General features: G+C 37.2%; 1 long non-coding RNA gene across 2 annotated transcripts in view; it reads right to left on the bottom strand.

The window, feature by feature from the left end:
• Positions 1–2123: 2123 nt before the first annotated feature.
• Positions 2124–14050, bottom strand: part of LOC143442164 (uncharacterized) — a 79457-nt gene continuing 67530 nt past the window's right edge. Inside the window, exons 4-5 of one of the 2 annotated variants that reach the window (XR_013110185.1) lie at positions 7433–7568; positions 2124–4075 (exon numbers count right to left, since the gene is read on the bottom strand). This is a non-coding gene — a long non-coding RNA (uncharacterized LOC143442164). Of the gene's footprint in view, positions 4124–7432; positions 7569–14050 lie in introns of both variants that reach the window. The other variant, XR_013110184.1, reaches the window with a different exon arrangement.

Genomic DNA, 14050 nt, shown 5'->3' on the forward strand with positions numbered 1-14050 from the left:
TCACAGCCAGATACTTGGGAGCCTTTGTTTGTGCTCATGCCTGGTTGTTTGTGCTCATGAATATCCTGGAGTGGAGGACAGAGTTGAAAGTTGGTCTAGATGGTCATTTGGGTGAATACAGGAAGGCTTTCAGTGACTACAGTGTCTGAGGGTCTAGTAGGACCATTTGTATTTCAGATCTGGTTTTGCACCTGACTCTGGAAATGCTGTCACTGTCCCATCTCTTCTATGGGACAGGGCTGCTTCAGGACTGCTGCTCTGGAGGCAGTTGTCAATTATGATTCTTGCCCTTATCCTGGGGAGAATGTGCAAGCAAGGCATGCTGCTGCTTAAAGATTGGTAAGGGGCAGTGTCATAAGGATACTTATTAGCCTATCTGGCCTTTTGAACCCAGAGGACTAGCAAAAGAGGGAAACTAAAGAGGATGCACTAAGGAGTCAAAATAACACCACAGTGGGACAAAACAAAGTTCCTTTTTCTATCCTGTTCTTTTCTCTGTCCTGCTTTGTATGAAAAACATTACCAAAATAAAATTACTATATTCATTTTCTTTGTTCTCATTTTTTTCTGTAAATGCACTTGAATAGGATGTTTTCTGGGGTCTTTTTATTATATGGCTGAGAGAAAATTAAAAATTCACCACGAATTAAATTGGCTTTTATCTTGAAATAAAACTCTCAAAATAAGACCAAAATACTCTCTAATCATTTCTAAGAGAATGATGTATAGAATAATTAGGACATTACTTAAGATATTATAACAAATGAAAGTGACAAAGTCTCAAAACAGATTAAATGTTTTTCTCTCCATGTTATCAACCAATGAATCAAGGTGGATACACCGTACAGTGGCTATTTTCTCTTCAGATTTACCTCACTGCTCTCTGACCTCATAGATCTGCTATACTTCTACCCTTTGTAACTGTGACAAAACAATCAGCAAGGGTTACTGGATAGTGAGGGTCCCGAGGCTCCAAGTTCTTAGCAAGGAACTTAAATCTATGGTATGTATTTTACTCATGCAGTTGAGTTGGTCATTAAAGCAAGAAATGTCTAGAAATGTCTAGAAAATGCAACCTTTATGTGGCTTCCTGGGAACTTACTCAGAGTAGTTTTCTGTGTGTAAAAGAAGACCTGATAGTACATATTATCAAACAAACACTTTCATGTGGATTTTTAAACAGGTGAATCTACATGAAAAATTCCATGTGTTTGTAATTTGGCTAGTAGATAGAGCATATACCCACACTCATCCCTCCAAAATCATAAGGGGACAAAGGAAAGTGAAATTATATTTTTAGAATCATTCAACACCATTGAGGGAAAGATAATAATTACTATGCTGTTGGGAAGGTAAAGCGGAGGCCCTGAGACCTTGTCATCCATTAAGGAGATTTTGATGCATTAGAATTAGCGGTCCTTGATTGGTGCTCAGTCACATTCGTGAAGGTATTTTGCCTATTTCATACACTTTCTGCATATAGGTATAAATTCTGTACTTGCTTCACACAGCAAGATATCTAAAACCACATGCCTCCTGCAATGTCTTAAGTGTTGTTACCATCAGAGAAACTAACTCAAAGTCTACTGTATGTTTATGAGTTGTTGATGAAAGCTATATGATTTCAAGGAAGATGACACTGGAGAAGATGAGAGATTGTTATTAATGTAATCTTTGACAAGAAATCATGAAGAGAGTCACTGAATCATATACAAATTCCATATGTCCAACTTGATACTAAAAACAGCCATAAATAGGCATCTTCTTTGGTGTGCACTTCACAGTATCCCACCATCCCCATTACTACCACCAATATACAGACACACACACATACACACACACACACACACACACACACACACACACACACAGGCACATGCACACATACAGAACAGCACTGATATTGGCCTGTTAGTAACAGTGTGCCACCTAGTGTTTGTAGATATTGTCAATCACAGACAAGTTTATGTTGTCAGTCTTAGTAATAAATGTACAAGTTGACATGAGTTACTTCTTCATCCTGTCGCACCATGACAAAAACATGTTTTTAAAGATAATATTAATATTTAAACATAAACATATCCACTGTAATATAGTAAAGTATGCTTGCAAACGCCTAGGCAAATAGCAAGACTGCATAATTAGAACCAAATGGCAATCATGTAACCATTGTTTAGTTTTCAGTACAAAAAAGCATTTGTTTATGATTTCTGATTCAGAAATATTTAGATTTGCACAGTAGTTATCTAGAACCTTCGCCTTATCAAGGAAGAAATGTGACTAAGTTCCTGCAGTAGTCAGTCAAGATACCATGTAAAATACTAAGGGTGAGATACCTTCAGAGGGATAATTCATAATGGAGTTTAAAAACTGAGTCTTTCACACAATACAGATCAGCTTCACTTCCCCACCCCTTTATTTTAAGGGATCTCGGTGCATAGCAATAATGCCTGGGTAACAAAGAAATGTTCAAATGAAATTAATCATAATAAAAACTAGGTTCAGTTAAGATATTGAGACTCTAACCCACAGAATTTTGCCTGTTCTTCAATATTCAAACCTGGTGAGGACATAGATTCCCTTTTGTTCCAATTCTATGTGAAATTACAACGATGCAGAGACTTTTTCATTCATCATTATTTAATCTTCATTCATTCACCAAATGGTACCCATGAGCCCAGCACAGGTCAAGACCTCTCTCCATACATAATGGATGACACCACTGGATGCACATCCTTCATTTTTACCATAATTATCATGGGTGCATTGTTTAGCCCAATCGGCCTCATCCCATTCTGTGGACTGTAACCATGGCAAAATTATCTTCACTCATATATGTTAGGCACATCCAATGAGTAGGCACAGACTGCAATGGATGAATATTGGGTGCCTAGATCACCTTCACTTGTCACTGAGACTGAGCCATAAAACATTAAATTAGCCTTTGTTATACTCATTCAGGGTGCCCTTGGTGCTTATATCTTTGATAAAATGAGCTTATTTGTACATTAGTTAAAGAGGAGCATAAGATAAATAAAACAGTCCTTGACCTATATACCATTATCCTCTCATGTGTTAGCCAGAAATATGGGCCACTGTTGGTGATTTATGTAACTGCATGATAAAATAACTGTTGAGAAGATGGGGTACATAGAGAAGGTTGCAGTGGATGATTCTGAATGCCTCCAACTTGATAGTGTATTTAAGCTTGATTTTGAAGAGAGTAGGATCATTCCACAAAGACACAAGGGAAAAAGTACAGGAAACAGTTACACACATCAAAGAATCAGCCTTCCGAAGATGGTGAAATGAGGGCATGTCAGGGGAGGAAGCAACTCTTATGATTTACAGAGTTGGTGTAGCTTGTGGAACAATTCACAATCCAATGTTCCTCCACTGACTGAGCTTCTAGAACCAAATAACGAAAGTATATAGTCTATAGAACTTTCTAGCCTGGATATTCTATATGTGTGTGGTGGTTTGAATATGCTTGGCCCAGGGATTAGCACTGTTAGGACGTGTGGCCTTATTGGAAGAAGTGTGTCTCTGTGGGGGTGGGCTTTAAGACTATCATCCTAGCTGCCTGGAAGCCAGTCTTCTGCTATTTGACTTTGGAACAAAATATTGAACTCTCAGCTCCTCCTGCAATATTTCTGCCTCAGTTAAATGTTGTCCTTATAAGAGTTTCCTTTGTAATGGTGTTTACTCACAGCAATAAAACCCTAACTAAAACAATGTAAAGAATGATGTGATTGTCTTTTGTTATTTTTTCTGCTCTAGCATGTGCTTCATTCATGATAAAATATTAGTGATCATATCTATGTGAAAGGATAACCTCAAAAACAAAGAGGCACCTTCATCCAGTCACAATAACACAAGTAATCTTCTACTTAAGTCCAAATAGCTGGAATTACAGGCAGAACCTGGAGAATTCTTCTTTTGATAACTTTTTTTAACTTTAGGTCATAGCACTCTGTGTAGTTGAAAGGCTGGGAGTTCAATGTGGCATTGCCTTGCACAGTTTCGGAGTCCCCAGCAATGTGTCTTCTGGATACCTCTTGGCTGGGGTTGTAGGCTGCAAGAAGAGGCACAATATAGAAACAGGCTTCATGACACAGACTTCCTAAGACAAGAGTAAAACATTAATTACTATGAAGTTTCTGCAACACAAAGTAAATGTTTTGGTGTGATATTGGGGGTGCAAGGGTTAATGCCTAATCCACCACTACATGACCTAGTGAATGTCCAAAGAGGATACTTTATTCATCTTTTCAGTTCTTGTGTTCCTCTTCTATGTTATACAAGTGGATACAGAATCCTGGATAGGCTAGCTAGGTTCTTCTATACCTGAGTTTGTAGCCAGAGGAGTTCAATAACATACAGAATTAATGATTGTCCATCAGCAAGATATTGTAATAAGTCAGGTCGATGAGAATACTGTAAGATTACCTCAAATCAATAGGTTCTTAGAGTTGGAGATTTAATTGACTATCAGGCCAACATTTTTAGAACTGTCACAATATCAAAGATAATACCAAGGTCTGCAAATTTATACATGATTCGACAGCAGTCACAGACACAATAATTGGCAAAGAATACAGACCATTTGTCAATGCATTCTTCATTTAGTCTGCTTTTTTTGTGCTATAATTTTAGTTTCTGAAAGGATGGGTATATATGTCATACAGTTTGAAGGTATTTCTCACCTCCTTAGATGGACTTTGGAAACTACAAAGATATATTATAAGAAGGATATACTTTTGGGAGAAGTTACCCTAAAAGCACTCTAAAGATGTTTATTACTTAGAGGACATTCAATGTTACAGGCACAAATCTCATCTGAACATAGAAAACACAAATGGCCCAAATCCACACTTCTTCCTCTGGAAGATCATTTCTAGTAACAGTTAGGAAACAAAGATAGTGTTCACATTTACGATGTAACTAGAATTTTCACAATTTCTAAAGTTTTTGGTATTAAGCAGTTTCAGGTGTGTGTTGTGAGGAATTATACCTATGAATAAAAGCATTCGTAAAGAAGACTAACGTCAACTTCCTCCCTTGAGTGGGCTTCTGACTGAGAATGATTTTGCTTCAGTATAAGAAGTAAGATAAACATTTTTGGCTCAATAAGGACACAGTTATAGCCATATGTTTTCAACTTTGCAATTTCCAATTCTATACTAAAACAGATTGAACCAACATTTACAATAATAAAATAAGTAAGCTGTTTTGTAAGACATAAGTAGAACACAATATTTACAAAATGATGTCAGAAGACTGGCACTGCCAAGGTTAAGAAATGTGTTTTCATGAACTCAAGATACCAGTTTTCTAATAATGGTAGCCTGGCACTTTAGATGGCAGGTAAATAATACCCACTTTCTTTGTTCATATTCAAGGTGCTTCTAGAAAGCTAGAGGAGTTTGAAAGTTCAACCATAATGAAACATTCCCAAACTCAGCTGTGAACTCAAAAATCTCTGTGTGAAGATGTTAGGAGGAGTTGCCACTACCCATCTCACAGTATGGGCATGCTCACGAATAAAGCAGCTGGATTCATGATTGCATTCACTTGAATTAAGTCTTTAAGATGCCATAAGCAGACCAATGAAGTTAACAAAATAAACAAAAAGATAAAGAAAATGAAATTATCATCATAAGGAATTCAGAAAGTATGTTACCAATTTTAACATATACACTTGTTAGCTGCTTAAAGAAAGAAGCTCTAGAAGTTTAAAGGAGAACTAAGGAATATACTAAGATTCTATTGAGAAACTCCAGGTAAAGATAAAGACAGCATATAAGAATATTCAATATATAATCAGCAATGTTTACTTGCCATTGGGCTCCAGATACAATAACAAATAACTGTGGTGGTGCAGATACTGGTAGTGGTGATGGTAGTTATGATGATGATTGTGATTGTGATGGTGGTGATCTTGGTGGTGATAATGATGGTGATTGTGATAATGATATTTTTGGTGGTGATGGTGGTGATGATGGTGGCGGAGGTGGTAATGAAGTGATTTGAAGATGATAGTGATGATTTGATGATGATGATGATGGTGATGGTGGTAATGATACTGATGGTGGTTTGGTAATGGTGCTGGTGCTGGTGGTGATAATGATGATGATTATCTTTTATTAGTTTTAGTCTCTTCAAAGCCTCAACTTAATCATCCATCATGCATGCACCTGCATTTAGAATAAAGACAGCAATTGTGTGGAGAAAACAGCTTCATACAACCATTTACTATGATTGAATGAAGATGATTGCTATATTATTTTTATATTTCATAACAAGTTACCACAGATGGGGGAAGTTAAGGCCACCCAAATTTCTATAAGTAGACTGTGAAGGAAGCCAAGGAATGGCTCTACAGCAAGTCCCATCTTCAAATGTGCCATGTTTGATATCTCAGAAGAACCAGAATTAGAACGCAGGTATGTATATTTAAAAAATAGAACACTTTTCAATTACCATTAAATCACCGGTTAATTTATATAAACTGGTTCATCTACAGTTGTTTTTTAGAATGGGCATGATTGCTGTTTGAAAGGTGTTGTGGAATCGGGCATGCTAGCGTTGTGCTACAAGATCCTTTGAAAGATGTTTTGGCATCCAAGAACTTCATTCTTAAAATAAGAAGTTGTGAAAGCTAGAATATACTCAAAACCATAAAGATACAGGAAAAATGCAAGGATTTCAAGTGATTAATCAGTTAAAAGTACAAAATAGCAATGAAAACAAAAAAAGATCTAATAGAACTTGAGGTTTGGTGGTCACTCATCTCTTATTCTAGGGTGTGTGTGAGTGTGTGTGAGTGTGAGTGTGTGAGTGAGTGTGTGTGTGTGTGTGTGTGTGTGTGTGTGTGTGTGTGTGTGTGTGTGTGTTAAGTTATATACTTGCAATTATTAGGGCTTGTAATTTAGAGTAGAGGCTTCTTCGAGGCCAGGACTTTCTTCTTCGGAACCTCTATGTTTATTTAATAACCAGGACACAGGATGCACTGCAAGGAAACCTGTCTATATGCAATCAGAACACCAGAGTTCTTTCATAGTATTGACTCAATTAAAAACCAAAAATAGAGTATAAAATGGTAAAAAGGAAACAATAACTTAATCTTTATTTTGTTTTGACACAAGGTATCTCTATATACCTTTTCTGCTTTGAAATCTCTTTGTTGACTAAGCTAGCTTTAAAATCTCAAAAGCTTGCCTCTGCATTAAGAGTGCAGGTATTGTAAGCATGTATCACCATGCCTAATGTGCAGGAGTGAACTCTTTAAATAGCAACAAAAAGAATGAAATACCATGGTCAACACATAATAGGGCTGTGGAAGTATAAAATGCCATGACTGACACATAGTAGGACTGTGGTGGACACAGGTGAGTACTTACCTCATGAGTGGATAGAAATATATACTTACTTATGCTATTGACGGCGTGTATCTTCAGTCACCTTCAACAACATATGGGGACTTGAGTTTTCTCTAGTTAAGAGAGGTGCTATCAAGCTGTAGAATTTTTCTTTGAGTTTCTGTTGGTCAGAAATTCCAGAAGAGGCTAAGAAACACAACAGAAATCCTTTGAAATCAGTTTTTCAGAAACAAAAAAAAAATCACTTTGTAACAGTTACTTTCTTTGTTGAAGATCAACTTCTTAAACACTCAGACATTTTTATAAGTTTGAGATCATTTGGGAGAGAAAGAAATCTCCGCAGGACTTGTCACTTGCTATATCCATTTGACATTATGTCCTCCCTCCCTCCAAGTGGCATCTGAGTCAAGGAAGCAGATGATAAGAGAGAGCTTGTCCTGCAATGGCCAGGTCCTGACTAGGATGTCTCCATGTGGTTTGCTCAGCTTGGATAGCCCTCTCTTATGGGATGCTCAGCCTTTGCTGCTGTGCTGAGACCAGTATCCACAATGCAGTCCCTGCAGGACATGTGACCTCTTTGTCATCTGAGTTCTCTTGCAACTCAGAAAAGTTGCTTTCAAGTCATTTTACCTTGATGCATAGAGCCAGCACTTCCTCTCCAAAACATTTTTTTTATGTTCTTGTACTTGATACTTAGTAGAGTTTAGTCAGTGTAGGGAATCCTGGAAGCAGGGCAAAGTTATACACACAAAGAATACACACACTATTCTGCATTTGACTGTAATTTAGGTGCAGGATTCTGCTTACCAATTAAGAGTCATGTCTCAGGTGACTGCTCTCCTTTTTTTTTTCTTTGTTTTTGTTTTTTTGTTTGTTTGTTTGTTTGTTTGCTTTTTGGTTTTGGTTTTGGTTTTGGTTTTTTCGAGACAGGGTTTCTCTGTGTAGCCCTGGCTGTCCTGGAACTCACTCTGTAGACCAGACTGGCCTCAAACTCAGAAATCCGCCTGCCTCTGCCTCCCAAGTGCTAGGATTAAAGGCGTGTGCCACTACTGCCCAGCATCTCCTTCTTGATATAACCGTTCTCACCCTTTGCTCCCTGTGGACAGAATCTGGATAGTTGTTTGAGCCTACTCTATATTCAGCTTATTGTGCTTGCCAGCATTCAGCTCAAATGAGTTTTTTTATAGTAATGGGATAATACAAAACATATCATTAACAGTGGCTTTCCTGAGGGATGCGATATGCTTATTAGATGTGGGGTCTTATTTGCTTGTAAGCACCACAAGTCAGTGCATATGTGTCTATCTGTATCACCTGGTGCTGACTACCAATGAGGATTTTGATGCCCTATGCTCTAGTGCATTTATTCCAACAGAGGTAATAGTAAGGCATGGGAGATGCTAAAGTAGTAAAGTGTGAGTACCTCAGTAAAAACCACCAGCCCTCACACGAAAGTGAGGCACTGCAGTATTTTTGTAACCGTGGCATTGTGGGATGGGAGGTTGCATGGCAGAGAGACAAGCAGATCCCGGGGACTTGTGAAATTGTTAATCTATCTGAAACAATGACTCACGAGTTCTAGAAAGAGACTGTTCTGACAAAATAATAAAGTGAAGACATGTGACCTATACTTACAGCTTCTACACGTGTGTACAGCAAACACACACTCACATGCAAATGCACATGTACATATATATGCTACACACACATGCACACACACACACACACACACACACATACACACAATTATTTAAAAGTTCAGAAGGAAAAAGCAGGGTGTTAATAGTATAAAAATTACGGGGATGTTTGTAAAAAAATGTATCACGCTAATTATGGATCTGGCCCTACTTAGCAATTTGGTTCTTTCTTTCTTTTTTTTTTTTTTCCCATAGTATTTCTGTCCTGCTACAGTTTAGTGGGAGCTGAACCAAAGCATGTTTAACACTGTGCCATGTATCTGGCTGTGTAGACCTTTATTTACTTTAAGAAAAATATCTCTTGGTAGTCTCGTAAAATAGATACATGTATTTCATGAAGACTCGATATTAAAGTGAACATGCTCGTTTTGATGCATGCATTTTTTTTTCTAATTACCTTCTAAACCCACAAGTCTAGACATCATTTTTTCACTGGAAATTAAATAAGATCAACAAATGGGAACCTACCAATGATAAGATGACTGACACATAACTGATGGGCTTTGGTCTGGAACATGAAACATTTTTGGAATCATGCGATATTAACCAACTTAATTAAATAAGATAATGAAATAACTAAAAAAAAAATATGTTTAAGCAAGGATATTTCCAGCTCACTGTCTTAAGAAGGAAACCTACTGCTGTTGTCACCGAAAATAATTCTCCTTCTAGGTTTATATAGAGAATTATGCATCCATCCAGTCAGAGTCACTAGAAATTTTCCTATTGAGCCGAAAATTATATTTTATAAGATAGTCCTATTTGGGGGTAAAGATGAGGAAAAACAATATAGACAGTATAGCCAGTCTAGAAATATCAACAGTGAAAAGATGAGGTTGGTCTATCTGTCTCTCAGCCAACCCCAGTGCAGGAACTCAGGACAAGGTCAGCTGCATCTTCAACATAGACTTTCTTCTTTGCTGTCATGAAATACCTTTGCAGAGAAACAACCACTTAAAGTAAAGATCCCTTTATTGTTCAGCTCTTAAGGCCTGTAAAGATAGCTCTGTGCCCTGTGCTGCATGTGGGGCCTAATTTATGGTTGACATTCTGATGGAGAGCTGCCTGCCAGCATCTTTATCTCTTCGTCTCAGTTAAGTTATTGGTGAGAGAACATTGCAATCGCTGTGAGTATGCCAGGCCCATTTAGGCTGCCCAGACACAGGGCACACACTTATGATGATTAAAAGGACAGTAGCTGGCAACTGTGAGCCGAGCTTTTACTACTGAATCACAGAGAGGAGATGACAATGCTTTTAATGGCAGTGTCTCTCTCTCTCCTGGATATTTAGGTCACAAGTGAGTACAATTTTGGCAGCTGTAGCATTATCCCCATTTAGATATAGAAAACGTGTCTAATTTGGCTCCCTAAGAGCTCCATGGTGATTGGCAGCCCTCCATCATACACCAACCACCCTCCTGTGAGACATACACAGGGTATTCAAGGCTTTTCCTCAAATATAGTGACATCTGCAGAGAGTAAACTATTTTTAATTATTTTTCACAGGACAAAACAGGTCAGAAAGATTTTACCCAAGAGACAAGGAAGGAAGGACAAAGGAAAGCCATTGTCCACCTCTATTACCAATCTGCTTTTGGTGCTTCTAAGTGCCTTCAGTCACTGACAAGACATATCTTGGCTTAAGATGGAAGAAATAGAATTTAGGAGCATATGTCTATGGCAATTCAATTTGATTGGACTCCAGTAAAGTTAATGCAATATGACTTGAAATCAGAGCAATTCAATTCCACAAAACAGATTCTCCAGTTTCCGGTGGCATCTTGGTCTTCACCACTCTTGAGGGCTGCACAGAGAATTTTTACACACTTAACGTTTTGTAATTCTATTGAGACCTATAACTGTTTTTTTTTTTAAACTAACTAAACTACCAAATGGTTTCTTTGATAATTAAGCTCCAAAGACCTTTCCAGCTAGCTTTATTCTCTGTATCATGGTACAGATGTTGAAAAAAAGCTGATCACGTTTAAATGAAAAATATTCTTGTAATCATGCTTGTAATACATGATTCTATTTAACCTTCCTTGATGTCTACCTATTATGTAAAATTGTTCTAGAAGGTTTTTCTAAAGGTTGATATTGAATTAAAAAATGACCTTATTTATTCAACACATGTGAATTATTACTAGTGAAAAACCTGTAAATATTTTCTACAAAGAGCATAGTGATCTAAGATGTTTGGTCAACAAGGCTTTGTTTTTGGTGTCTCTAGCCAGAAGGAACATTATACATATTAGGTGATATGCTGCTGACAATTTCAACTCTACTCTATATGAAGGAAGATTTTCTCAGACTCTCTTGTTTCCTGGATCTTTCCCAGTGAATGTTCTTGACATTTTGTATGTGCATATAGAAAAACACCAAGTGACCAAAGGAGCACTCAGGGATGACATGATATGAACTGAATTAAGTGACACAACCACATCAGCTGTGGTGGGTGTGAAAACCTGTTGGAATTCTCCTGTTGTAGAGCTTTAGTGTCTAGGGAAAATAGACTTGTTGGGTATATTGGGAATTTCTGAAGATTTCATTCACTTGCTGGGTAGTTCTGCAACTTAATCTCTAAAGTTTAGTATGTCGATAAAATCTCTTTTTGGATGCTGTAAATAGTATGAAGCACACAATGGAATGACATGCATGCCAGGAACTGAAGTCAGGTCCTCTGTAAAAGTAGCAAGAACTCTTAGTAAGCCTTCTGAGGGCCTGGTCTTAAACTTATTACAAAGGTGATGCAATTGCTCACTTTTGAAAAAGGATAAAGGATACTGAAAGCAATGTACTGTTGCTATTTCAGTAAAGTTGTTTGTTTCCTAGGAATTGAAATTTTTGTTCCATTAAAGGGATCACTTTATATCATGTCATGACCAGGACTGCTGCAAACACTTTAGCAACCTATATGACCACGTGAAATAAAATCTCAGAATGTAGAGATACTAGAAAACAAATGCCATCCATACTCAGATAGTGTGGTGTGCTTCATGAAGCCCTGACAGTAGATGTGGGGGTTTGCATGGGATTAAGAGTGGAAAAACACACTGTGACATAAAAATATACTATTTAAGCAGTAGATAATGACAATGATTGCAACCAATTTGCCATTTGTTTAATTAGAAAAGAAAAATAAGAAAATTTTATCTGAGATTTCTATGTGCCATTCTGGGAGCTCTGGGGTGCTCACCTCCATCCCACACTCAAGTTATCATTTCTGTTCAAATCAACACATGTACCATGGAATTATTTTAATTTTTATCTTTTGTGATAAACTGTTCTGTTTTGTATTAAGTCCAAACAATGTCACAAATATGCTTTTGTTAAAAATTCAATGTTGCTGTTTTTCTTCTTCAGTAATAATATTGAGATTTTATTTTCTTCACTTGTTCTAATTTATCAGTGACCAGAATTAGGGTTAAAAAAAAAAGATGAACATTGGCAATAATATAGTAATCATGATTAAGTTTTGAATATTTGTATTTGTGTGACCCTCATATTTTAAAAGCTAGGTTATTCTCGTTTTCAGCACTTATGAAATACATTTCCTGAAGGGCAAGTGTATTTAAACTTGAATGTCAGATGAATACTGCTTCTGTTTCTTCAGCAGCTCAGTGTGTGGTGTGGCAACATCTCCAGGTCACACAAACAGCTTTAGATAGATCTGCTATAATAACAGATAAATTGCCACAACCCAGGCTCTCATCTCTTGAGATCACCTGCAAACCCCAGCCATTGAGACTGGAGCATTAGAGATTCAGCCTTGGTCTCCATTTACCCATGGATAACTCAGCTGCTCCAAAGGCCTCTACCATGAGTTCATTTTCCATAATCTCATCGACCTGAATTGTGCCTCCTCATGAACCAGCCTCAGAATGGCAATGACTCAGATTCTACTTAATTCTTCTTTGCTACTTATGTCTACGTTAATCCAGATTGGTCTTCCTCTGCTTAAAACACGATAGTTCATGGTCATTTAATTCCAGAAGTTCTTTAAATATTTAGCACTTCACACATGAGTGAGCACACAAATACACACCCCCCCACACACACACACTCACACACACACAAATGCATACAATCTCCATATTGTGAACTTTACATAAGCTGTATATTGTCTTGTGCAAATTTCAACAGCTTAATTTTGAGGGTAAAGACTGTGTTTGTTAACTTTGTATTAATGTATGCATGTACAGCTAAGTTTACTTTTTCTTGCCTTGTAAGAAATATCATTGGCTTTTTCTTCTTCTTCTTTTCTTCTATTGATTTTGTTTTTGGTCATCTACTCTTGTAGTTCTCAGTTCTACATGTTTGTGCTAGTGTGTGTGTGTGTGTGTGTGTGTGTGTGTGTGTGTGTGTGTGTTAGCAAATTCATATGTTTCCATATAATTTTTTTAATACATTTCACCTTTGGGTTATTCTTTTGGCTACCACCCATCCCATGCCTGCTTAAACATTTTCATACTAAGTATTTGACCCTCTATTTTCTTAGTGTAATTTACCTTTTATTGAAATGTTTTCATAGTATAAACTCTTATAATATTCTTTTCTATCTCCCAATGGTTCCCAGATCCTTCCAATCTCCCTAACTACCCAACTTCATGTTCTCTCTCTCTCTCTCTCTCTCTCTCTCTCTCTCTCTCTCTCTCAGAGAAAAAACAACAAAATTCAAAGCAAACTAACAAAAAAGTTAATAAGACAAAAATACAAAATGAAAACAAAAAGTACACCAAAAAAATTGGTTTTCATTTTATGTTGTCGATTACTGTTTGACTTGAAACCTGTTCTAGAATATATTTAGAGATATTTACAGGAGAAAACCCTTAATTTTCCTTTCCTAGAAGGTATTAGTTGCAAATAGCCTTTTAGTTTGGGCGTGACTTTGTGTTTCTCCATTCCCTCTTTTCAGTGTTGGGACCTTACATGTTTGAACCTGTGCAGGACTTGTGTGTGCTGCTAGGGTG

The sequence above is a fragment of the Arvicanthis niloticus genome, chromosome 4 (assembly GCF_011762505.2).
Source record: "Arvicanthis niloticus isolate mArvNil1 chromosome 4, mArvNil1.pat.X, whole genome shotgun sequence".
NCBI classification, from domain to species: Eukaryota; Metazoa; Chordata; class Mammalia; order Rodentia; family Muridae; genus Arvicanthis; species Arvicanthis niloticus.